The sequence below is a fragment of the Papio anubis genome, chromosome 8, assembly GCF_008728515.1.
Source record: "Papio anubis isolate 15944 chromosome 8, Panubis1.0, whole genome shotgun sequence".
NCBI lineage: Eukaryota > Metazoa > Chordata > Mammalia > Primates > Cercopithecidae > Papio > Papio anubis.
The window spans coordinates 81,426,905-81,452,157 of NC_044983.1; the positions used below are offsets into that span (position 1 = coordinate 81,426,905).

Consider the following 25,253-nt stretch of genomic DNA (forward strand, 5'->3'; position numbering starts at 1 on the left):
TTATCTCACTGAGTCCTAAACTAATCCCTGTAGAACAGGGGTCAGCAAACTATGGCCAATGGGCCAAATTTCACGTTTGTAAATAGTTTTATCGTTTCATAGTCACACTCATTCATTTACCTATCATCTGTGGCTTCTTTCTTGCTAAAAAGCAGGGTTTAGTAATTGCAACAGGGATCATATTGTCAGGCCCTTCACAGAAAAAGGTTACTAATCCTATTATAGAATATTTATGATTATCTGTTTTTTGATGAAGGAATCGACGTTAAATTCAAAAGCGCCAAAGCATTTATTTTTCTTCAGAAACTGCTGTTGACTGAGAAAATGGCCTTAAGAAGTGAACTAGCTTGAGAGTTATCATGCTAATGATTAAGTAACTAATATTATATACAACTTGAATGTTCCTATAGTTTTGAAACAACAGACAATTTCCTTTGGGTTCAGATATCATATGAGTTTCTCATTGCTTCTTGCATGAAATGGAATCAGGAAATAAAGATGCCATTTATTGAGTTTGGATAAATGAACTAGAGCTGACATCTATGAATACAACATTTATTTTTATTTGTATTCATTTATTTATTGAGATGGAGTCTCACTCTGTTGCCCAGGCTGGAGTGCAGTGGCGTGATCTCTGCTCACTGCAACCTCCACCTCCCAGGTTCAAGCAATTCTCCTGCCTCAGCCTCCTGAGTAGCTGGGACTACAGGTGTGCGCCACCACACCCAGCTAATTTTGTATGAATAAAACATTTATAATTTAGTCATGAAAATATTCCATTACTTGAAATGTGGATATATGTCAAGAGACAGAAAATAATCACAAAAAGATTTGTTCTAAGCAAAATCACATGCTGAACTTCTAATTTTTGTTGGTGAGAAGGACACTTCCTCCCCACTCCTGATGCTTCCTTCAATGTGAAAGGAGCTGCACTAGTGTAACACCTGGCCTACCTCTGTGCTTTCTTTTTCCTTGCAAAAATCTGATTTTTTTCCCACCTATCCTCTATCACTCTGATGCCATGAGTATCTGCTAAGATCTTTGGCAACACTGGGTATGGTGGGTTTCCACTAAGTTGTAAACACATCTTTGTCTGAAATAGTTGGCCCAGAAGCCTGGAGACTGGCTTGTTTTCTAAATTTGGTGGGTGAGTAGGGCCAGTTCTCAGATAATCTTTTGGGACTGTCAAGTGAGGCATGAGAGATTTGGCTTGAGACAGACTTGGCTGCAGCTGCTGAAGAAATCATAGCACTCCTCAGGCATCGAGAACCATCTGGCTGGGACTGAGAAGAGCAGGAAGTTGAGGTGGTTGATGAATTTTGGACTTTAATTCCTGTGAAATTAGCCCACAAGGGCAGGAAGATTGATTATGGATTTGAATTACTTTGGATTTTGAATTTTAGAAACGTTATCTTTGGACTCTCATTCTCCTTGACAATCTGATGCGGAGGTTGGGTTTTATGATCAAATGTGGGGCACCTTATTACTCTCATGTTATTTTTGGATTAAGAGGTAGATTTGATTATTGTTTCCAACTATTTGCCCAATGAGTTAAAAAAAAATTAAAATTGGGACTATTGAGAGGCGATCTTTTTTTTTCTCTCTCTTTTTTTTTTTTAACGTGAATGAAATGCCCTTTTTACAACTCTCCTAGTCTCTGTGATTTAATCTGGCCAGCAATTTTTAGAAGCAAAACTGGATAAGTCCAGTTTAATCCCCTCCTCTTTCTCTTAGGTACAAGCTACCCATGTGAATTATGCATTCTGTTCAGCAACTCTATGCTGTAAGCTTTTATGGAGTCCACCTTTGCCCATTTGCAGGGAGGCTGTCCCAGTTCTGCACTGCCCATTCCTTGGGGTTAAGATGGTATGAATTGACTAGTGCCCCTGGGATTTCTGAAGTAGAATTATAAGATGAAAAATGTCCTGTGACTGTCACTGTTAAGCACTGGAAGAACAGTGTGAATGTGTGAAAGGCTATGCTATTCAGTCACAAAGTATCCAGTCAATCTTTGTAGAGAACTGTGCAGGGAAGTAGAATGTGGGGACTGGTCATGCAAAAAACAGAATGGGTTTTCCTTGGGATAAGCTGAAGTTGAGGTATTACGAAAAATTCAATGCTGGCAGAGTTGTAGAGAAATAGGAATGTGTTTACACTGTTGGTGGGAATGTAAATTAGTTCAACCATTGTGGAAGATGGTGTGACAATGCCTCAAAGATCTAGAACCAGAAATATCATTTGACCCAGCAATCCCATTACTGGGTATATACTCCAAAGGAATATAAATCATTCTATTACAAAGATACATGCACATGTATGTTCATTGCAGCACTATTCCCAATAGCAAAGACATGGAATCACCCAAATGCCCATCAACGATAAACTATGTTATATATACACCATAGAATACTATGCAGCTATTAAAAAGAACAAGATCATGTCCTTTGCAGGGACATGGATGGAGTTGGAAGCCATTATCCTCAGCAAACTGAGGCAGGAACAGAAAACCAAACACTGCGTGTTCTCACTTATAAGAGGGAGGTGAACAATGAGATCACATGGACACATGGAGGGGAATAACACACACTGAGGCCTGATTGGAGGAAGGAGAGCATTAGGAAAAATAGTTAATGCTTGCTGGGCCTAATACCTAGGCGATGGGTTGATAGGTGCAGCAAACCACCATGGCACATGTTTACCTATGTAACAAACCTGCACATCCTGCACGTGTACCCCAGAAATTAAAAATTAAAATTTAAAAAAAAAGAAAATGCAATAAGTGAGAGAGAGATGAAGAAAAAATCACAGTATGATTTGGGGTCATTGCATAACAAAGTGATATTGAAACCTCTAGGGTAGAATAAAAATAATTTAGAAAAGAAGAACATCAAGAATATACACAGAATTGCCCACATACAATACCAAGAGCTTTGGTAATGGAGGAGAAAAAAGCATCAGTGAAGCAGTTCTAGAAGGTTTAAGCAGAAACAAATAGTAATGTTTCAAAGAAAGAGAATTTTCAGAAGGAGAGAGATCAATGGTATAAAAATAATGTGAGGTCATCGAACAGCATGAATTTAAAATATATCTTTAGATTCAACAATCAATGTGGTAATTGTTGAAAAGAAAAGGTGCATAGAAATGTTGTCAGGGCCATGCTGAGTTTTTCTTATTTAGGCTAGGAGATACCAGAAGATGTCTGAAGACAGAGGAAATGCCAACTAGGAGAACTTTCCTAGAAGTGAGTGGAAGTGTTTAGCAGGAGTTGATATTATTAATTATTATCTTAACAAACCTTCAGGGAAACTCTCTCAGTAATCACTAGGAGAACGTTAGTTGTATTCATTCCTTTTTTGTTCACTGAGGATTTCCAAATAGAAGTTTCTGCAGCATATTAGAAGGCATTATAACCTCTACCATAATTACACAGCCGAGACATACAAAGTATAAACCTCAAAATAGATGTAAACGATCCACATAATCACAAGGCACAACCACCATGAAAGAGGAGCCACAGTATTTTGCAGTTTATCTGAAAGTATCCACATTTCCTGCACTATCTGTCTCGTTGCCCATTAGCAGCTGTTTAAATAATGCTATTTGTAGTCCAGGGCGCACTCAATATATTCACAAGGCAAAGTTCTCATAAGTTCCATAAGCAGAGCATTCTTTTTAGCTTTAAACTTAGCTTTAAAACACATAGTTCCTAGATGTCCATATGTCCCTATTTACCTGAACAATTCCACTTCCTTCCTGTTGTCCTGATGTTATTGTTGATGGCACCCCTTTTCACTCCCAAAAGTGTCCTTGCATGGATGATAGATTGTACCATCACCCTCCTCTTACCTCTTACTTTCTCTCTGTTATATTTTAATGCAAGATCCACTCCGCTCAGGGTTCTGTCTGACAAATGTATTTTATACCCAATGACATAAAAATAAATATTACATATTGATAAAAATGTGTGGGCTCATCAGAACATTAGAGTTTATTGCTTTCAAGATAAATGTAAAAAATGGCAGAAAAGAGAGTGATGACAGAAACTGCAAAGATGTGGCAGTGGCCAGAAAGATTATAAAAATCCTAAAACTGAGGTCCACAAGGAAACGAAAAACAGAGTACCTACCAATGTTAGAGATGAAAGATAACCTTCACAATGGATTATTTTTCAAATTATTTTCTTTAAAAATGCTACCATATATAATATTCACAAAATATTAACTTCGTAATGTCCCATTCAGGTTTGGATGCCCTCGGTGACTCTTGGTTACCCACACAGACTTAGCTGGACTTGCAGTTTGCAGCATTCAGCTTCAACGTCCTTTTTCCAAATCCTCTCTCCCTAGTTTGAGCTCCTTGGAGAAATTTGAGCACTTTTTCCTCATTTATTATGGTCAATTGGCTGCATTGCTCATGAGGCGTTGATAAGGTTTCCTAGCTTCTCTGGTTATTCAACTGTAACTTTTCTGCTTCAGGTAACATTCTGTGCTCAGTGTGATTACTACTGTCTCCTGATTGTGAAGCACCTACAGTGGGGAATTCAAAATCTGGCTGGTCATTTAAGTGAAATGGTACATTTTCAAAAGAAAGCTTCCCAGGCACCATACTAGAGTTACAGGTTCAATTCTCTGGGGAATAAGATCCAGGAATCTGTACATTTTACAAGACTTTTAAATTGTTCTCACATGCAGGGTCTCTACCACACATGAGTCACTTAATCTGTGCTCCATTATTTTTGTTTTATATGTGCTTCTCAAGGTCACAGATGACCTCCATGTTGCTAAATGCAGCAGTCAATTTAGTTTCTACAAGTTGCATTTCATACAGTTTATATGACATACATACCACGTATCCACACACACACCCCTCTCTCTTCCGTACCCCTCCCCCAGGAATTTCTATGCTTAGCTACATCTCTGTCTCGGTTTTCCTACTACCTCACAAATCACTCCTTCTCACTCACCTTTCCTGGTTCCTCCAGTTCTCCAGATCTTTAGTTTTATAAGAGATCCAGGGTGTACCCCTTGAATTTTTATCTTTTGTATCCAAATGTATTCCTAGATGATTCCATCCAGTTTTATTGCTTTAAATACTATCTCTAAGCTGCCGACTTACAGACTGATATCTCCAAACTAGACCTCTCCATGCAAGTCCAGGCTTCCATATCCACTCGCCTACTTGACACAGCCACTTGCCTAATGGGCACCTCAAGCTCAGCATGACTGACAGTGATCTCACCAACCCAATCAGACCTGCTTGTCCATCAGTCTACTTCATCTCTTCCTTTGCTCAGTCTGAAAGCTTCAGAGACTTTGGCGTTCCTCCTTTCCAATCTAACCCACCAGAAAGTCCTTCCAGATACACTTTTCAAATGTACCCAAGTCCAATCACTTATCACCCACCCTGACTTACAGCAAGTCACCATCATGGCTCATCTGGATTCCTGCAGTAGCCTCCCGAACGGTCTCCCACTTCCATCTTCTTCCTTCCCTCTAATCACCACTCACAAAGTGATGCTGTTCAGATGGAAGTCACATCTTTCTCTCATCTACAAAAAATAAATACATAAGAAAACCTAAACAAACAAAAAGCCCTCTAATGTCTTTCTATCTCAGAGTGGAAGCCTGAGTCTTTCTAAGATGGACAATGCTCTGTGTGGCCTGGTTCTCTGTGACCCTGTGATCTCCTCTCCTGCTATTCTGCCCCTCATTCACCTGTTCCAAGCCATTCCATCTCCCAGCCTTTCCTCCAACATGCCAGGCATGCTTCCTACCCAGGCCTCTTCCTCCAGATATCCACAGGGCTCCTTCTCTGACCTTCTTGGGTCTTTATTCAAATGTCACCCTCTTCACGGGGCCTTTCTGGGCCACCCTGTCTATAACTTCAACTCCTTCTCCTACCCTTCATTCCCTGCGCTATGTTTCATCCTCAGCACACACTCCTCATCACTATCTAATTTATCTACAGTTTACTTATGTTGCTTATTGTCATCCCCAGTTAACCAACTAGGATATAAGCCCTACGGCAGCAGGAATTTTTGCTTGCTTTTGTGTGTGTGTGTTTTTATTCAGTGCAGCAGCATATCCCATGACCTAATACAGGGCCTGGCATATAGTAAGTACTCAATATTTATTGAATAAGTAAATGTGTGTTTGTTGTATTTCCCTAATACAAGCATTCAACCTAGCACAATATTCAATATACAAAAGGATCTGAAAAAAATATTGGTTTTGAGACACTGGATCCTGTTTGAGGGTGAAGGGTGGGAGGAGGGTGAGGATCGAAAAATTACCTATCAGGTACTACACTTATTACCTGAGCAATGAAATAATCCATACACCAAACCTCTGTGTCACACAATTCACCTGTAACAAACTTGCATGTGTGCCCTTGAACCCAAAATGGTTATTAACTTTTTTAAAAAAAGAACATCTCCAAAATACATATATTGAGGTTTGTTTGCTATTTTGCTTTTTTTTTTTTTTTTTTTTTTTTTTTTGAGACGGACTTTCGCTCTTGTTGCCTAGGCTGGAGTACAATGGCGCAATCTAGGCTCATTGCAACCTCCGCCCACCCTGGTTCAAGCAATTCTTCTGCTTCAGCCTCCCGAGTAACTGGGACTCCAGGTGTGTGCCACCACACCCTGCTAATTTTGTGGTTTTAGTAGAGTCAGGGTTTCTCCACGTTGGTCCGGCTGGTCTCGAACTCCTGACCTCAGGTGATCTGCCTGCCTTGGCCTCCCAAAGTGCTGGGGTTACAGGCGTGAGCCACCACACCTGGCCCTGTTTTTGTTGTTGTTGTTGTTTTTGGTTTTTTTTTTATGATAGAGTAAAGCAGAATTGTTCAAATTTGGCAAGAATCAATATTCATGGTTTCAAGACTATCACTACTGGCAGCAATAAGGGCCCCACTGCGATGAAGGGGTTTTGAGGGAAGAAAATATGTGTGGAAGATATATCTGCACAATTTTACACACATCTTCCAAAATTATTTTCATTTAACGGCAGACATAATTCACACCCATATCTTCTCAAAACCCACACTTCTAACAGGATCTGAAATACAAGACAAGCACTCTGCTGTGGTTTGGATATGTTTTGTTTGGCCCTACCAAGTCTCTTGTTGAAATTTGATCCCTAATGTGGGAGGTGGGGACTGGTGAGAGGCGTTTGATCACAGTGGGGAATCCCTCATGAATGGCTTGGTGCCATTGTCTTGGGAGTGAGCAACTTCTCACTTTTAGTTCCCGTGAGAACTGGTTGCTGAAAAGAGCAAGAGCTGGTTGTTGAAAAGAGCACCTCCCCCTTCTCTCTCTTGTCTCCTCCTCTCCATGTGATCTCTGCACACAATGGCTCCCCTTCACCTTCTGCCATGAGTGGAAGCTTCCTGAGGCCCTCATCAGAAGCAGATGTTGGTGCCATGCTTGCTGTACAACCTGCAGAACCATGAGCCAAATAAACCTCTTTTCTTTATAAACGACCAAGCCTCAGCTATTCCTTTATAGCAACGCAAATGGACTAAGATATAGTCTTAAGGAAAAGCTACTTGCAGGCCGGGCAAGGTGGCTCAAGCCTTTAATCCCAACACTCTGGGGGGCCAAGGCAGGCAGATCACTTAAGACAAGCCTGGCCGTCATGGCAAAACCTCCTCTCTACTAAAAATACAAAAATTAGTCGGGCATGGTGGCACACACCTGTAATCCCAGCTACTTGGAAGGCTGAGGCACAAGAATTGCTTCAGCCTGGGAGGCAGAGGTTGCAGTGAGCCAAGATTGGGCCACTGTACTCCAACCTGGGAGACAGAGCAAGAATCTTTCAAGAAAAAAAAAAATCTACTTGCAGAAGTCTCAGGAAACATATATAAAAATCTATAGTAGATGTCATGCAGGGTATTTGTATTGTCATGTATGCCAAGCCTGCATTTCCCCATGACTCACATCGCCAAATTCTTGACAATTCTACTCAGGGACAAAGGCATCCAAATCTTTTCAAAGGCAGTTGCCAGCATTATATTCTGCATCCCCTCCAAGACAGCTCTCACTTCATAGAATTTTTATCCTATTTCCAGGGTTCCTCTTCCTCCCTAGACCAATCTTTGTGGTGCATTTCTATGAATCAAAATGTTCATATGTGAAAAGGAAAAAAAACAAACAAACATATTTTTCTTTTTTAAGAAAATGAGATAGGAGTCTCACTATGTTGCCCAGGCTGGTCTCAAACTCCTGAGCTCAAGCAATTCTCCCACCCCTGTAATTTTCTTGTAATTAACATGCGATGTGAATTCGGGAGGCACAAGGGCAATGAATGAAAGCTAGTAAATATCATAGTCAACATTAATATAAAAAGCAGCAAGATGAATACACGATAAAAAGATATACTTTCTTCCCCTGATGCCCTCAGAACTATATTTGTTTCACTAATTCTCCTCACAGCCTGAGAAAAACAGACTTATTCCATCTTCACATTTGCATTGAGCCATGAAATCATGCCACAATTACTCAGGGAGACTACCTGCTTTGATCTAAAAGAAAAGAGACTCTTGTGAGCCTGTAATTACCAAAAAATTAGGAAAGAAAATTGATTTGGTTGACATTTCCACAGTCATTCATTGTCTTTAAAGAGACTGTTATTTAATGAGATTTCCAAATTTCCAGTAACTTCCCAGAGAATTTCTATTTGAAGGTATTCCAGTGTTCAAATGTGCCAGCTCCTCCCAATAACACTGTAAGGTATATATTAACATACCCAGTTTTTATAAGTGGGTGAGGAATCAGAGCTGAAGATAAGCGAGGTAATCTGCCTTTGAACACACAATATTAGGTGGCCAAGCTGGATTCAAGCCCTATTTCTGACGACCAGGCTCATGTCCCTGATCATATAGGTCTATAACACCTCTGCAACAATTAATAACTGCCCTGCCCACACAAGGTTCCAGCTCAGCCGGTATTTAAGTTGCTGCAAATTTGGGCCTTAATTCTTATGTATAGCTCTAGTCCAGCGTTTCTGAAATTGTGATTACCAAAATATAATCAGTATTCCCAGGAGAATGATGCTCTGTTAAAGTCACAGCGTCCTCTTCACTAGAACTCCCCAGAGGCTTTAAAATACATATATACATTATGAATCACAAAGAAGAGAGAGCAGGCAGTTTCCCAAACTTGATGACTACAAAACTCTTTAAGGGTATATGTATGTAATGGGGAGAGGTGATTGGGGAGGGTGAAAATACTTGTTACACTCTCAGGAGACACTAATTTTCCACAAACAGGAGGATTAAATGTAACATTTGTGTTTTAATTTGAGACAAAGTTTCAGTGGCTTAGAACTTTCTTTTCTTCATGTTTTCAGCGCTCATATTTTTGTTGTCGTGGTTGTGAAAACAGCTTGACCAATTTTAAATGGAATACTGAGGACAATAAATGTTTTTATTATTAAGAAACAGTTCTGCCCTTTGCAACTATATTCTTTCTTTAGTTTGATTTTACTCATTGCTCAGGTTGGTAGCAGTAATGGGGATGGAGGGGAGGGTGGGAGTGATGTAAGAAGGAAAATATTAAAAAACTCAAATATGAGATGCAGAAATTGAAGAAATATGCAGAAATTGAAGTCAGTTACTTCTCCCAGGTAGATGTTCTATCTCTGAGGCTAACAAGATGATAACATTCTAACACTGTTTTCTTGTCTTATTTATAATGTTCTACATTCTATGTTATCATGTAAAAAACATTAGCATATCCAGTGACACAAAATAATTTGAAAAGAAAGTTACTATGATGAGCTAAGCACCTTCCTGCTGCAAGTCTGGCAGGAAAAGCGGCCTTCTAGTGATCCTTCATCTGGTTTTGGATGAGAGAGAAGATCTAGACATTGGACATTTCTCTGGCTTGTCAACAATACCCAGACCCACCTTCTAAGCAATTTCAGTCCTGTAAACCACAAGCATGCAAGAAGGCTCTGTGTGACACTCATAGAAAGAGTCTTAAAAGACATTGACGCTTTTAAATTTGATTTAGTTTCTAAAACAGAATCAAGATTATAACTACATTTGATTTAGTTCCAAAAACAGAGTCAAAAATCTTAACCTTTGACAAGACCTGTGTAAAGAAGCTGAGGTAAGCATTTCACACAGAGAGGGATCAGGAATTCAGAACATTCCATAAACTTTGAAATTCAGAGCAAGTAAAGGGCAGGGCTTTACACTTATTTGTATTATGATAAAATATTCTGTTATCACATCTGGAGCAAGGCACTCCCAGCTTGCTGAGGAATTTTCCTGACAAATCAAATATGCTTAAGATTGGATATAACAGGAATCAAGTCTTCCTGGTTTTACTACTGCTCTTACGGCAATCTTAGTTTCACATAGAATGTAAATGTAAATTTTAGTGCTTAGTTGGTTTTGATGCTGACTCTACAGACAAGTCAGTAATATTGTTAAAGGGTAATGTATGAAAAAGTTCACTTCATGCTTTCTTTAAAGTGAAGGTTTAAAAAAATGCAACGGCAGAGGAAAGTCTGAAGTAAATGAAGGACAGAATGAAGGACAGAAATCAGATCATGTTCTGAAACATTCATCTGAGTGCTATGGAAGCCAGGAAGTTGTAGCTGACTGAAGTCCTAGTGCTTACTCTAAAAGAACCACAACTTCAGGGAGACATTTTAGGTTCTTCAGGACGAAACCTTTGGAATAACCCGAAGCTGTAACAGATGGTGCGTTTGTCATTTTTGTAGTGTCATTGCAGGCATATTTGGAAAGCCGTTCTGAACTTTCACTTCAAGAACCACACGGAGAGTCATTTCACAGTTCAGTGCTGTTGGGTTGCAAGCCTGAGCACAGCACACGCTTTGAACCAGCATGATGAGATATGCCCCGACTGCCAAAAATCCAGAGCTGGCAGGAATTCCCACAGTTTCCTAAGCCAACTTTGTTCAAGGCCCACTCCATCCTAAAAGAATCTGGTTAACAGAGTTTTGCTTCATTTACTAGGTTTATTTGTATGAATTATCTCCTACTGGAAAAGCATGGGATTCTGAGTCAAGTAGAACAGGGTTTGAACTCTGGCTCTGCCTCCTACAAGCTGAGTGTTGTTTGGCATATTACGTCTCCTTCTGAGCCTTAATTTCTTTATTTATAAAGTGAGGGTAATAATGTCATAACTTTAGGCTGGGCGCGGTGGCTCAAGCCTGTAATCCCAGCACTTTGGGGGGCCGAGACGGGCGGATCACGAGGTCAGGAGATCGAGACCATACTGGCTAACACGGTGAAACCCTGTCTCTACTAAAAAAAAATACAAAAAAAACTAGCCGAGCGAGGTGGCGGGCGCCTGTAGTCCCAGCTACTCGGGAGGCTGAGGCAGGAGAATGGCGTAAACCCAGGAGGCGGAGCTTGCAGTGAGCTGAAACCCGGCAACTGAACTCCAGCGGGGGGAAAAGAGAGAGACTCCCTCTAAAAAAAAAAAAAAAAAAAAAAAAAATTAATAATAATAATAATAATGTCATAACTTTAAAGGACAAAGGACTTCAAAGAAAAATACGTGAAAAACGTATCTAGAAGAACTGGAAGAATCCCTAGTTCATAGTGGATACTCCGTAAATGTTCATTCAACTTCGAAATTTTTAAATATGATTTTCTTAGGGGAGAAGAAAACTAGCTTGTTGTTAAATGTTTCTCATCCACAGTTACTGACTAAAAGATAGAACTACTAAAGTTATAGCCAAGAACATCATTTTCCCTAGGGCATGTTGATAAAATCTTGCAGGGTGCATTACAGAGGTATTAGGAGATCATGCTGGTTAATAGTTAAGCTAGGCAACAAATCTATTTCAATTCAAATCCTCATTCTAATGCCTCTTAATTGGGTAATCTTGTTATTTAATCTCTCGGCGACTTGGTTTTCTCGTCTATAAAATGAGAATTATATTAATCACTACCTCATAGGGTAGTTTTAAGCATCTAACATACAGTATGTATCAAATCTATATCGGTTTTTGTTTGAATTACTATTAGTTGTTTCATTAAAATTATTAGAAATTATTAATTGTTCTCTCTGCATTCGTTAAAATAACTACACAGGCTAACAACCCCAAAATTTCAGGGGCTTTAATCAACAGAGGCTTTAAAAAATTTATTTTTATTTTTTTAGAGACAGGGTTTCACTCTGTTGCCCAGCCTAGAGTGGAGTAGCATGATTATAGCTTACTGCACCCAAAAACCCTTGGGCTCAAGTGACCCTTCCGCCCTAGCCTCCCAGGCCAGTACCATGTGCCCACCTAAGATTTTAAAAATGTTTTCTAGAGAAGTTCTCGCTATGTTGTCCAGGCTCATCTCAAAATTCTGACCTCAAAGGATCCTTCCACCTCCCAAAGTGCTGGGATTACAAGCATGAGCTACCATGCCCAGCTGACAATGATCTCTTTCTAGTTTATGAAAAATAACCAATGTGGGTTGGCAGTAAGCTCAGCTTACTGTTCTGTTCATCATAGACTCTCAAGGACACATACTGAAGGGGAATTCATCTTCATGCATGCTTACATCGTTACTGTAGTAGCAGAAGAACTCTAGAGGGTCTGGCATTGTCAATTAAATGCTCAATTCTGGAACTGAATCACAACCCACTAGATGGAACCAGTCACACAGCCTCACCCCAATGCAAAGGAAGGGACTGGGATGTGTAATTCTCCCATACGCCTCAAAGGAGTGAGAAATCATATACGGGTGCATAGTTAGGAGTCTACCACTTTCTTCAATTGCTTACTTTAAGAGTTTTCCTTATTTATGCTAACACAGCATAATTAAAAGTAATGGCAAAAATTGCAATTACTTTTGCACCAATATAATATTTGGAGAAAAGGAAAAATAAATATTTCCTCTTCAAAAATAAAGGATGGACCAGGTGCGGTGGCTTATGCCTGTAATCCCAGCATTTTGGAAGGCTGAGGCGGGCAGATCACTTGAGTTCAGGAGTTCGAGATCAACCTGGCCAACATGGTGAAACCCTGTCTCTACTAAAAACACAAAAATTAGATTATTCAGTCGTGGTGATGCACACCTGTGGTTCCAGCTACTTGGGAGGCTGAGGCAGGAGAATTGCTTGAGCCCAGGAGGTGGAGGTTGCAGTGTAGCTCTTGAAAAAAAAAAAAAAAAAAAAAGGATGAAAAGTCTTAAGGAAGCAGAAATGAGTTAGAAAGGGTGTTCATTTATTTATTTATTTTCATGTTATTTAAATAAAGGAAAGAATAGCTATAATTGAGCTCTAGATTCTTATAACTCATAAAATAGTTGAACATAAAATTAAAATCAGATAAATTTATGTAAAACAAAATGGGAATAATTACTAAAAAATTCATTTAAGGAATAACTTTTGCCTTACTTATCAACAGGAACTATAAATTCTCTATTCACATTTTATATAACAAAAATTTTTTTTCTTTCAAGATTAAATTGTTTAACATGGATGAATCAGATTCTTCTCCATTATCTAAAACTGTTAAGGAAATTAACTCCAATGAACATTGTTGTCCTGGTGGCCTGTGATACTGAGAGGTGAAGCCAGCTAAACTTCTGGGTCGGGTGGGGACTTGGAGAACTTTTCTCTTACAAGAGGATTGTAAAATGCACCAATCAACACTCTGTAGCTAGGATTGTAAAACGCACCAATCAGTGCTCTGTGGCTAGCTAGAGATTTGTAAAATGGACTGATCAGCACTCTGTAAAATGGACCAATCAGCACTCCATAAAATGCACCAATCAGCACTCTGTAAAATGGACCAATCAGCAGGACATGGGCGGGGACAATTATGGAAATAAAAGCTGGCCACCCCAGCCAGCAGCGGCAACCTGCTTGGGTCCCCTTCCACGCTGTGGAAGCTTTGTTATTTCACTCATCACAATAAATCTTGCAGCTGCTCACTCTTTGGGTCTGCACCACCTTTAAGAGCTGTAACACTGCGGAGGTCCATGGCTTCATTCTTGAAGTTGGTGAGACCATGAAGCTGCTGGAAGGAACCACCTGTGGACACAATACTTGGTTTCACAAGAATCACTAATCTATTCCTAGAATCTGACAAGTATCAAGTAACTGTAAAGACAATAGTTTGTAAAATGACAAAATGTAAATACTACATGTTGATATATGCATACTACATATCCTCTGTGGACTTAATCTTCTTTTTTTTTTTTTTTTTTTTTTGAGACGGAGTCTCGCTCTGTCGCCCAGGCTGGAGTGCAGTGGCCAGATCTCAGCTCACTTCAAGCTCCGCCTCCCGGGTTCACGCCATTCTCCTGCCTCAGCCTCCCGAGTAGCTGGGACTACAGGCGCCCGCCACCACGCCCGGCTAGTTTTTTTTTTTGTATTTTTTAGTAGAGACGGGGTTTCACCAGGTTAGCCAGGATGGTCTCGATCTCCTGACCTCGTGATCCGCCCGTCTCGGCCTCCCAAAGTGCTGGGATTACAGGCTTGAGCCACCGCTCCCGGCCCTCTGTGGACTTAATCTTCTTTACTAATCTGCAAAATATGAAAAAGCCATCGCCAAGCTAACCTCAGAATTGTTTAGCCAGGGCTGGTTCAACTGTGTGTGAAAGAATGATTTGAAAACCTTCAGCTCAGGTTTCCACAAGATTCTTCTTTTACCTTTCAGTAGCAATAAAATCCAAACATTCTTTCTGATTTTACTTTTTCTTCTGATTCAATTTTAGAATTACTTACAAAATTGATGTTAAAAAAATCTGAAGCAATCTTTGCTCAAGATTATTCAAATTCCTTCCTTTTCATGCCCCATTAACTCATGATTATTGATACACATTTGAAAGATTAGATTGTGGGTTTTTCACTTTGCCCACGCTTCTTTTCAACACTGAAGACATTAAGCAAAAGGTGACAATCGTCCCCTGCTGACAGATAGAACATACTCCTTTTTTTTTGTTCAGTAATCACATTACAGCCTATTCATGAAACCACTTTACAGACTGTGATTTTTGAAAACTCCTTTTATACATAAAATAAATCACATATAAAAGGAGTCCTGTCGTACTGAGTAACTGCCACCCAGAGCTGGCAGTCCTCCATCACAAATGAAAGTCTTCATCCCTCTCCCATCTGGCAGAAGCAACAACTGTGATGACAATCAGTGCCACTGTGGTGGTGGCTTTTGTGTCTGCCCTACTCCTTCTGCCTGACCCACCCCCAACCCTGCCAAGTCTCTAGATCCTCAGTTTGGAAGTTCGCTAACTGCAAATTAAATGCAAAATTGTATCTATGCTTGCATATATATATATATATATATACACATATATATATATATACACACACATATATATATATACACACACACATACACACACATATATATATATATATATTTCTTTTTTCTACAGAGAAGGCATTTACTTCTCATCAGCTATTAAAAATGGATTTATGATCCCCCAAAGTTTTAGAAGCCACAGTAATTGTTAGGTTTTCATTAGAGGGCATGCAGCCATTTAGAATTCGTGATATGTCTGTGTGGGGGCTGGAAGGCAGTTGCAGCTCTAAGTGGAGATCCAGGCTGGCAGGTGGATGTTGCATGCAGGTTACAGGTCCACAAGATACAGATAATATCCAGAAAATTCAACCTAAGCCACAAGATTTCCCAGTGGCCCAGTAGAACCCTGTAGCTGACATTTATGTGGCTGATCTGACAGATAGACAGTAGACTCAAGGGAGTCTACTCACAGCTGACAGCAAAGCTCCTGGACTCAGCCTCTCTACGTAATGACGAGAGGGACCCTGGGACTCAGGACTGGTCAGAGGAGGACAGTGGGTTTTACATCAAAAAAAGCTCTCAATAACAGGAATCAAAACTAGGGGCCGGGCATGATGGCTCACATCTGTAATCCCAGCACTTTGGGAGACTGAGGCAGGCTGATCACTTGAGGCAAGGAGTTCGAGACCAGCCTGGCCATCACAGCAAAATGCCCATCTTTACTAAAAATACAAAAACTAGCCGAGCATAGTGGCACCAGCCTATAATCCCAGCTACTTGGGAGGCTGAGGCACGACACGAGAATCGCTTGAACCCGAGAGGTGGAGGCTGTAGTGAGCCCAGATTGTGCCACTGCACTCCAGACTGGGCAATAAAGCGAGGCTCTGCCTCAAAAATCAATCAATCAATCAATAAATCTAGGTTCTAGTTAACAGAACACAAGGTGGAAATTATAACTGGGAACCATGTGTAGCTGAGACTGCCCCCTGACACTAAAAACCATTTTCTTCTTCCCCCAGAGTAATAGAATTATAGTTGAGGACATACATATTCAATATAAATAGATGTGTAATATATACTGTGTGTATATATATATATACACATCTCACTTTTATATGTTTGTGTGTATTTGAAAAAGATCAAGTATTTACTGAGATCCTATCATAGACCAGGCACTAGGCAAAATTCAAGAGGGAGAAAAGTGAAAAAGAAATGAGTCTTGCACACCATGTGCTCAAAAGCTATTAGGGCAAAGATACTTATGATAAAAGATTATAATATGACAGTTTATCTAGGAGGCACATCAGATGCAGATGGAGTTGAGAGGAGGCTGTGCTGAAATTTTCCCATGATCTCAGGAGCAGGCTTTCCTAACAGTGAGGCCTGTGTGCCAGGGCTCTGGATTAATGCTGTACCTGCTGATGGACAGCAAGTGTTCTTGGCTATGAGAAGAGGTCTTCAGGACCCAGGCACATGCTGATGAGGTCCAGGTAGTAATTCTGCAATTGGTGTCTGGATCTGGACATCTGGCCTAGACGCCAGCTCCAGTGCCTTCCAGAATGAGCTGCAAGATCTGTGGTAACTCATTTAGGAGAGCTCTGGCATCAGACCTGGATCCCCCAATGCCACTGCACAGCTATTCACCAGGCAGAAGAAAGACCTGGGCAACTCTCTTCATCTTGCCAAGCCTCGGTTTCCTCATCAGTGCAGTGAAGATAGTAATATTTCCTAACTCATGATGTCACAAAAATTACATTAGATAATTCATGAAAAGTGCTTAGAAGAGTTTCCAACACATGGTAATCACTCAGTAAACATTTGTTAGTATTTTGATTATTACATACAAGTTAATTAGGTGGTAATACTATCCTAAGCAACCTACAGATTCAATGAAATCCCTAGCAAAATCCCAATGAAGGTTTTGCAGAAATGAAAAAATGCATGCTAAAATTTACATGGAATTTTGAGGGACCTCGAATACCCAAAACAATCTTGAGAAAGAGCATGGCTGTGGCTCTCAGACTTTCTGATTTCAAAACTTACTACAAAGCTACAGTAATCAAAACAGCATGGTACTGGCATAAAGATAGGCAGACAGACAAATGGAATAGCCTATAGAGCCCAGAAATAAAAGCTCACATATGTAGTCAAATGATTTTCAACAAGAGTGCCAAGACCATTCAATGGGGAAAGGACGGTCTTTTCAACAAATGGTGCTAAGGAAACTGGATGTCCGCATGCAAAAGAATGGAGTTGCACTCTCACCTGATGCTATATACAAAAATTAACTCAAAATGAACCAAAGGCCGAAATGTAAGGCCTAAAACTATAAAACTCTTAGAAGAAAAAATTGAGAAAAGATTCACGATCTTAGATTTGGCAATAATTTCTTGGCCATGACACTAAAGACAGATGATAAAGGAAAATATATAAATCGTATTTCATCAAAATTAAAAACTTTTCTGCATAAAAGGACACTATCAACAGAGTTAAAAGGCAGTTCACAGAATGGGAGAAAATATTTGCAAATTACATATCCGATAAGGTATTAATATCCAGAATATAGAGCAAATTCCTAAAACTCAACACCAAAAAAAAAAAAAAATTCAAAAATGAGGTAAGGACTTGACAGACATTTCTCCATAGAAGATATATGAATGGTCAATAAGCACATGAAAAAAATACTCAACACCACTAACAACTAACCATTAGGGAAATGCAAATCAAAGCCAAAGTGAGATACCACTTTACCCATTAGGATGGCTATTATTAAAAAAAAAAAAAAAACAGAAAATAACAAATGTTGGCAAGGACACAGATAAATTGGAACATTTGTGTATTGCTGATGGAATGCAAAATGGTACATCCACTGTGGAAATCAGTATGATGGTTCCTCAAAAAATTAAACATAGAGTTATCACTTGATCCAGCAATTCCACTTTTGAGTATACAGACAAAATAATTTTAAGCAAGGATTAGAACAGAAATTTGTATCCCAATCATCATAGAAATATTATTCATAATAGCCAAAATGTAGAAACAACTTAAGTCTCATCAACAGATGAATGGATTAACAAAATGGGTGTGTACATACAATACAATATTATGCAGCCTTAAAACGAATGAAATCCTAATGCAAGCTACAATGTGAACCTTGAGAACATAATGCCAGGCAAAATCAACCAGATATAAAAAGATAAATATTGTATGATTCCACTTACATGAGGAACCTAGAGTAGTCAAATTCATAGAGAAAGAAAAGTTATCAGGGGCTGGGGAGAGGGAAGAATGAGGAGTTAATTGCCACAGAGTGTCAACATGGTTTGATGAAAGAATCCTAGAGATGGATGGTGGTAGTGGCTGCACAACAATGTAAATGTTCTTAATGCCACTCTACACTTAAAATTGGTTAAAATCATAAATTTTATGTTATGTTTTACTAAAATAAAAATAAATTAATTAATTAGATTGGGCCTAGAAACCAATCTCTAGTTTCTCCAAACAAATGCAGTGTGACTTTATTACATAGACTGCAAAGTAAATAACAAGTGATGATAAAGTTTTGTACAGGTATACTTAGCATTGCTCTGTAAAAGTTACTGAATCTGTCCTCAGTTTCCTTTGGGAAAAAAATCAAATGTGCCAGTAAATAACTAGAGGCTCATCAGAAATTATCTGTAGTATGGCACAAGAGTATCATGCACATGACCCAGCATTGCAATTGGCATGGGTCTACACATTTTGCTTGGTTAAATTTATATTTCTTAAGGATACTTCTTATTCCAATGGAGGTCTCTATCTCATTCTATTTCTCCCATGTGGGTAGGACAACAAAACATAAACTTATCCGGCAAATATTCCAGTGGAAGCAATTTTACTTCTGGGTAACACCAAAAAATCTGAGATTCTATTCTTACATCCTTATGGATAAAATAGGAAAAGAGATTCTAGTGTTGTCAGCAATCTATGTAGATCAAAGAAACAATCCAGGTTCTTGGGATTTGCCTAAACTTCTGTTCTTTTAACCCTGATTCTCTTTCAGACCTGGGTCATGCCCACATATCTATCTCTATCTTAGGATCAGTGACCACTATTAATACTAGGCAGGTGGACTCATCACTTTCATAGGAGCTCCAGGTAACTTCTGGGGGATTAAACAAATCAGCTTCCTCAGTAATTGAGCTTTGATTTCATGGGTCTTTTCTGGCAGCTAGATTTACTCCCGAGTTCTCACCCTTCTTTGTGGATTACTTATTAGTTTTGGTCCTTGTACTTTTCTTAGTACCTGAGCCTCGTTTTGATAATCCTGTTCCCAGTCTCTTTTTCTTCATGCCCATCTTCTTTCATGAGCGCTAAGTCAGAAGTCTCAGCCTGAGGCTCTTACCTGCTAAAAGTCTTCCCTGGTGCTGCCTGTCTGGATACAAGGGTATACAGCCTGCTGATAGACTCCTTGCTGTTACTCATTCTGCTTGTTGGGGTGCTCCTGACATCATAATTGCAGCACAGGATGCCACATATTACCTGTTGTTTATTCTCTATTCTTGAAATTCTGCTTGCTTAGATGAAACTTTTCTTACTATTTACAGTTGATTTCTCGCTATATGTCTACCTGACTCCAGAAATTGTGACCTCACACTTTCTTCATTTGCTACACACTTCTTCAGGACTAAGTCTACACAGACCAAAAGATACTAAGCCCTCTTTCTTTTTTTTTTTTTTAATTTTTATTTTATTTTTGTTTGTTTGTTTGTTTGTTTTTTCTTTTTTTTACTAAGCCCTATTTCTTTCCGGCTTTGAACAACAAGAAGGAAGGTTGTTGATGCTTATAAAGTACCCCAAAACTTAATAGCCTGTAACAACTAGTATTTATTATCTCACATGTTTTCTGAGAGTCGGGTATCTGGGAACAGCTTATCAGGCTGGTTCTGACTCAGGGTCTCTCCACTGGATTCCCCAGTCAAGATGTTGACCTTGGCTGCAATCATCTGAAGGACTGGAGAGTCCACTTCCTGAACAGCCCACCAAGCTACTTTCTGGAGCTCTCAGTCCCTTTCTACATAGACTTTTCCACAGGGCTGTTTGAGAGCCTCACAACATGGCAGTTAGCTTCCATTAGGGTGAATAATCCAAAAAAGAGAGCTACAGTAGAAGTCCAGTGCCTTTTATCACCTAACTTTGGAGTCGCTTACCAATGCTTCAGCCACATTCTAATGGTGACTAAGAGTGATCCTGATGCAAAGTGGGAGGCAAACACCCAACAGAGTGAATACCAGGTGGGGATTATGGGGGCCCACCACAATTTTTTGTTGTTTATAAAAAATAAACAACAATAAAAAGCAAAAACAAAAACCAAGGACTTCTCTTTAGTCTGTCCCTGATCCTTTATCTTTGACTTTTGCCCTGAATTTCCATACCTGATCCAGTATATAAGCAAACTAAGAACAGTAGCACTTAAACAATTTCCAACAGACTTGAGCTCATTGATTCTCTGCTTTCTTGCTCTCATTCCTATCTTCTTGGTTCTCAGATCTCAGAGTACTTCAGTGACAATCTTGGATACGAAAACTACTGGCTGTATTCCCAGGCCCAAAAAATGGAGGTTTCTCATTATTTAATCAGCTCTCTCTCCAGGAAGGCATACGGAAATAGAGGAAGAAGGTCATCAAACTACAGGGAATACTTGCCTACTTGTTGAGATCATCACATTGAGTTCAGCTGGTGTTGCTGAGGTAGACATCTTATACCAGCACTTTCAAATGATTCCCTGAGAATATTAGTTTCTTTGTAGTTTTAAGAATTCTATATGTCCCAGAAATGATTCTCAGTATAATAATTGTACTGATAATATTCAATAAATTAAAAAGCAAAGATAATCTTGATTTGATTATGTACCATACTTAAAGTGCACTTAATTTAATCAAGAAACCATCATCATTTAGCGTAATTTATCTGTGCTATTCTTTCCTTCTTTCCCTCTGTCTTTTTTCTTTTTGAATTGAAAAGAAGAAGAGACTTAGAAATTATTTCTTCCTGAAAGTAAAACTAGAGAATGAGAGAACAGGGAAATAACAGAAAACACCCATAATCTCTTTTAATCTTTTTGACAATTTTTAGATGGCCATTTCCCACCTCTGTAACCCACCAACTCAGCCTTCTCTTTCTTAGACTAAATAACTAAAAGTGTGTCTCTCAATTATTTTGGAGTTGAGCCTAGGGGATGCGGAGGAATGTGGAGAAACAATCTGAGAAGGAGGCTAGAACTTGAGTGAAAATGTGTCTTCCTGTTCTTCACAAACAGAAGCCTAAATACCACCACATGTTGTTTCCAGAACTCTAGCAGATTCTGCAATGTGTCTTCACTAGTTGTTCTTTTTCTGTGTCCATTGTTGCTTTCTCTTGCTACATTTAACCTCTGAAGTTGTTGTTTATGATTGCTTGGTCCTGGGCTCTGAGCTCTTCTTTCTATAACTCTCTTCCTAAGTTATCTCATGCTTTCCTGTGATTTTAAGTTCCTTCTATATTTTAATAATGCCCAACTTTGTATTTCTCAGCTAAATGACCCCTTTAAGTTCCATTCACATAAATCTAACTATATGATCACTTGAATGTCCTACCGGCCTCTTTAACTTAACATCTCTAAAACCCAGCCTTCATCCAGTGCTCACCTCCCTCATATCTGCTTGTCTCTCAGTCTTCACAGCTCTGTAGATGATAGCATCCAGCTGCACAAACAGAAAATACTAGAAATTATCCTTGAATCCTTCCTCTCCCTCATGGTTACTATACGCAAGCTATCACAAAGTCCTGTCATGTCTGCCTCTAAAATAGGTGACATCCCTGCCTGCTTTCTCCAATTTATTGTTTGTTGCCCCAGTCCATGTGCAATTACTTCTCCCCTTGTTTCTTACAATTGCCTCATCATTATTTGTTTCCTTTTGTCCTCGTAAGTCATTTCTTCACACAGCAATCAGACTTATCTGCTTCCATCAACTCCATTCACTGATTTTTTCATGTGGAAGTACGTGGAAACACATCTACATTCCATATCATGGTCTATGATGCCTACACAGGCAGTTCACACCTGCATAGTTGTACCTTTGTCTTCCTTCTTCCCCATTGCCTGTCAAACGAAAATGTGAGGGGATGAAGGACAGTGGATCATAGCAAGTCAATGGCTTATTAGGGAAGCAAGCTGGAAAGAGACAGGGTGTTGGCAGAGGGCAGGATGCTTACAGCTGAGATTGCGAAGTGAGTGGCTGAGGAAGGGTGGAGGGAAAGTCAAAGATCCCAGAAACGAAGGTCCGGGAAGAACCATTGCTATGACTATTGAAACTACAATGATTATGGCAGGGAAAGGAAATGAGAGACGGACTGGGAGTCTCAAGGATTGAGAAATGGCCTGAGAGCATTGGCAGGTGACTGTAACAAAAAAGAGGTCATGTGCAAACTTTAAACCTTATATCATCACAATAATGTGTATTTATGTATTTCCTTTTTTTTTTTATTTTTATTTTTTGACACGGAGTCTCGCTCTGTCGCCCAGACTGGAGTGCAGTGGCCGGATCTCAGCTCACTGCAAGCTCCGCCTCCCGGGTTCACGCCATTCTCCTGCCTCAGCCTCCCGAGTAGCTGGGACTACAGGTGCCCGCCACCTCGCCCGGCTAGTTTTTTGTATTTTTTAGTAGAGACGGGGTTTCACTGTGTTAGCCAGGATAGTCTCGATCTCCTGACCTCGTGATGCGCCTGTCTCGGCCTCCCAAAGTGCTGGGATTACAGGCTTGAGCCACCGCGCCCGGCCAATAATGTGTATTTATAATGTTAATGTAGAAAATGACTAGGTGCCATGGCTCATGCCTGTAATCCCAGCACTTTGGGACACCAAGGTGAGCAGATCATCTGAGGTCAGGAGTTTGAGACCAGCCTGACCAATATGATGAAACCTTGTCTCTACTAAAAATACAAAATTAGCCAGATGTGGTGGCACACACCTGTAATTCCAGCTACTCAGAAGGCTGAGGCAGGAGAATCACTTGAACCCGGGAGGTGGAGGTTGTAGTGAGCTGAGATCGCACCACTGCACTCTAGCCTGGGAAACAAGAGTGAACCTCCGTCTCAAAAAAAAAAAAAAAAAAAAGAAAAAGAAAAAGAAAGAAAGAAAGAAAGAAAAGAAATACACATTATGTCTTTTAATATTTTTAGAGGCTCTGTGACATAAGACTTTGTGGGGAAAGACAATGAACATTTGTTCAGTCTATTCTCTGGGCCAGGAACTGAGCTAATTTTTTTTCATATATTATATCTTTTAATCCTGAACCTTTCCATCTGTTTAGCAACTTTTTGTTCTCACAGTTACTTTCTTGGAATTAATAGTCTCCAGTTGGGCGGGGTAAAGGAGAGCATCAGGATAAATAGCTAATGCATACTGGGCTTAATACCTAAGTGATGGGTTGATGGGTGCAGCAAACCACCATGGCACACGTTTACCTATGTAATAAACCTGAACGTCCTGCACATGTATCCTGAAACTTAAAATTAAATTAAATTAAATTTTATAAAAATAGTCTCCCCTCACTGATTAATCATGCTAAGGAAGAAGAGCTGTCCTTTTGTGAAGACTCACTGGCTTCTCTAACTTTTCTGGATTGGTAGGATAGTAATTTAAACAGTCTTAATGCTTTCAGGGACACTCTGTTTGGCAGACTGAACAGTAGAGATCAGATAAACTGGACCTGGACAAAAGATAGAGGATAAAATGAGAGTGTCAAGTTATGTTGCTTTGGCTACATGAGAATAATTTAGGCAAAGAGGTGAGAAATTAAATAAAAATTGAGAGCAAAACGGTCACGGCCATGCTCCTCAAGAGCTGAATAAGAAATAACTCGTAATTGGTGCATTCGGACAATCCTGCCCAAGTCCTGAACCCTTCGAATGGCCACCTCCCACCTCCCCAAGGACAGAGTCATTCCACACTCAAGAGAGCATTCACCGATTATCAAGAACTTATTATGCACAGACACCGAGCCAAACACTGTCACTCTCAGGGATGGCTGTGCTGACATAGAGCCACCAGGGATGTTCTCGGGAGAAGTATGTTCTCATTCTTTTCTTTCCCTTGCCCTTTTCTGAAGCTGGAAAATTCCCTACCTATGTAGATAATAATCATGAGTTACTTTTCTAAGACAGAGACCAGCCACTTTGAGGTTTCGGGGTTTTCATGAGCTGTCTTTGACTTGAGACATAGTTATTTGTCCTTAAAGGAAAACTCAGAGAGGCTGGCATGTGAATTCAGTGAGGTCAATGACAGTAATTACTGAGGTCAGTGCTCTCACTTTGTATGCAGTGGAGTGCAACTGGGGCCTGTCGAGGGGATAAAGACCCCTCCCTTACTCATTTGAGGTTGTGGAATGTCCACTGGAAAGTTCAGAAGCTTTGGGCTTAATTCTTACTTCTGCCACTTGCTAGCTCTTTGACCTTGGACAACTTACTCCATCTCTTAGTATATTAGTTCCCCATGACCAAAATGAACATAGTAACATCTGCCTTACTGAGTTGTTTTTAGGCTTAATGAGTTAATATGTATTTTGTGCTCACACATAGTAGGTACTCAATAAATAACAGCTAGTATTTTAAGGTCAAAAGCATCAGCTAATGGGTACTATATCACCTGAATTGGTCATGCTTGTGGGATAAATGAACATTTATTATCCTAGTAAATGCTCAAAACTGGCCACATCAAATGCTATTTTTAAACTACTTTATACGTCTTAAGGCTTCCTTCCTTTTCCTTCTTTAACAGAAGCAATGAGAGGATTATCTTACTATTTTTATTTAACCTTTGGTCCAAGAAGTTTTTTGAGGCCAGCAAACAGCTCTTCCTCAAAGCTACGTAGGAGTTGAAGACAAGGCAGCAGTTGTCCTTCCCTCTGGTTCAATAAGGGAAGCCGGGGCTAGACAAACTAAAGGAAAGCCCATCAGAGCTAGAAGCTTAGGTTCCTGGGCCACCACAGAATCAGG

General features: G+C 39.8%; 1 long non-coding RNA gene across 2 annotated transcripts in view; it reads right to left on the minus strand.

The window, feature by feature from the left end:
- The window catches only part of LOC110743975, a 70,075-nt gene extending 50,097 nt beyond the window's left edge, over positions 1 to 19,978 (minus strand). The window contains exons 1-2 of one of the 2 annotated variants that reach the window (XR_002523881.2): positions 19,525 to 19,978; positions 5,413 to 5,548 (exon numbers count right to left, since the gene is read on the minus strand). This is a non-coding gene — a long non-coding RNA (uncharacterized LOC110743975). The remainder of the gene's footprint in view (positions 1 to 5,412; positions 5,549 to 19,524) is intronic. The other variant, XR_002523880.2, reaches the window with a different exon arrangement.
- Positions 19,979 to 25,253: the final 5,275 nt, after the last annotated feature.